This window comes from Salarias fasciatus, unplaced genomic scaffold, assembly GCF_902148845.1.
Source record: "Salarias fasciatus unplaced genomic scaffold, fSalaFa1.1, whole genome shotgun sequence".
NCBI lineage: Eukaryota > Metazoa > Chordata > Actinopteri > Blenniiformes > Blenniidae > Salarias > Salarias fasciatus.
In genome coordinates, this window is record NW_021941236.1 from 177,681 (window position 1) to 180,000 (window position 2,320).

The 2,320-nt window shown below is 41.9% G+C and overlaps 1 long non-coding RNA gene across 1 annotated transcript in view; it reads left to right on the plus strand.

The window, feature by feature from the left end:
- Positions 1-1,473: 1,473 nt before the first annotated feature.
- Positions 1,474-2,320, plus strand: part of LOC115384420 (uncharacterized) — a 3,898-nt gene continuing 3,051 nt past the window's right edge. Inside the window, exons 1-2 of the long non-coding RNA XR_003930875.1 lie at positions 1,474-1,573; positions 1,656-1,777. This is a non-coding gene — a long non-coding RNA (uncharacterized LOC115384420). The remainder of the gene's footprint in view (positions 1,574-1,655; positions 1,778-2,320) is intronic.

Here is a 2,320-nt window from a genome sequence, read left to right on the forward strand (position 1 = left end):
GAGGACTTCAGAGGCATTATGTGTAAAAATTCAAACTGTTATTAATTATAGTATAGATAATTAATGCAGTTCACATTCTTGCCTATGATGGGCCAAAGAAAAATGGATTCAAACCCTTGCTGCTATTATGAGTCTGATCTTTAACAGGAACACCTTGCAGAACACCCATTGCGTCAATCCCAAAAGCCAGAATAAGACCCACAGTGAGGAAGCCTTTAGCCACTATTGCCCCCGCCTATGGAACAGCCTGCCGGAGAACCTCAGGACCATCAATATGTTTAAAGAAAGACTGAAAACACACCTTTTTAATCATGCTTTTAACTGACCTTTTATATTCCTCTTACTTTAATCATCATTTATCTAATTTTCTTTTATTATGTACTTTTAATTCTTAATATAATCTTACTTATTTTCTATCAACTTTGTATCACATCTTGTATTGTTAAGTTTTTAAATTTTTTAGCTCCAGTGTTTCCTGAGGGGGTGTCCTTCACAATGGGAGTCTGATCAGGTTCATTGCTGGGGGTGCTGTGCACGTCTCCTCCTGTCCTGGCTGGCCAGGGTGCTCCCCCCACCTTGGTATGGGGGTTCCCTTGGTTCTGGTAGGGTGGGGGGAGGGCTGGCCTATGACTCTCCAAGTGTGTGTGTGTGTGTGTGTGTGTGTGTGTGTGTGTGTGCCTGGGTGCGTGCACGCGACCTTAATGAAGGTATGGCTTTCTTTTTATACTGATTTTTTTTTTAACACTGTTCAGCACTTTGGGTTGTTTTTTCTTTAATATGAATAGTGCTATATTGATTTGATATGTTAGTCCTACCATCAAAAAAACCTGCTCTTGAAGTGCCGAGTTCAAGCCTGCATGCATTCCCAGAGTACAGCTCAGATGTGGAGAGGATGACTAGCTTGATCAGCATAATCCAAGTATATGAAACAAGGTGGGGCCACCACAGGACCAATTAAGATCAGAAACTGCTTGTTTTGGGACACTGCAGAATTGGGGAGGTTACTGGAATTTAGTTGTGGTACCTTTACTTGAGGCAGCATCAGAGGTCATACTCAGGGTCGGTGTTTCCACCTACAAATCCATGCATAGTGGATTTGCTCATGGAGTTGCTTTAAAACCAGATTTTTGTAGTTTCCTGAAAAAAATATCAACGAATGAGAATAGAAACAGACTGAAAATACAGTAGAGTTCGGAATAATTTGAAACAGTCTAGAGACATGTAAGGGATGGGCCTGATATTATGCCTGAGTTTGAACACAGGACATGCAGTTGGTGCCCACTGTAGTCTGAATTGAGAGGCTATTTGTACTTCATGTTGTCATGTGCGTGAAAATGGTAACAGGTGACAAATTTGTGGAAAAATAAGTAAAAGCAAAAGTCAGTCAGTTCAGATTTCACCTGAGCAACAGAACCTGATGAGGCATGTGAGTTTACATAACATCACTGCGTGTACAGTCAGCAATGCAACAAAGACACAGTGAAGGGTAAAATGGAAGTGTGTGGTGTCCCTCATGGGAAAACTCACCTGCCCATCACTTGAAGACATTTCCAGTCATCAGCGGCTCATCATTGTAAGTGTGTGTCTTCCTTTTCAGCTTCTGTGTACATTGGAATAGTACATAGCATGCACACGCAATATGTTGTTTTCAACAGCACTGAAGCAGCCACTCACAGGTTGGATTACAGCGAGGGCTGGTGTCTTTGAAAGATGGTGTTGAAATCTTTCTGCAATGGCTAATCCAGGAGGACCTCTGAATTTCCCAGCAGTGTGGGTGGTGAGGAGCACCTGAAAGGGTCTTTGTCTTCATTACATCTGTCTTTCAATCTCCGTGATGATCATGTAGTCGTTTGTCTGGAGGTTGCGGGGTGGGTTGGATGCTGGTTCAGGAAGTGTTGATTTAGTTAAGGAGATAATATTTTGACCTTATCTAAATATGGGATCGGAGAAAAGCAGCGGAATGAAAAATAAAACGGTACAGCAAGTAAAACTGATGGATGTTTGAAACAAATATCTAATTTTCTCCACTTGGAAGAATGAGGTGCACATTGGCACGCCGTCACAGATGACAATGACGTGTTTTGTCGAAGAGATATACTAGAAATGGCTTTATTGCCTTCTAAGGATTTGTGCTTTAACATATTTATGCCAAGCGCACAGTGTTAAAGGGACCTCCTTTAGGGCTGATGGGAGGGTGGACTCATCAGAAAGAGAATTTCATGAGATATCTCATAAAACATAATTTGCTAAGTGTGTATGTTACTGCAGTGATCCGTGGTGGAGAAGCATGATGCCCAATGGCTGTATCTTGGTGCAGAGT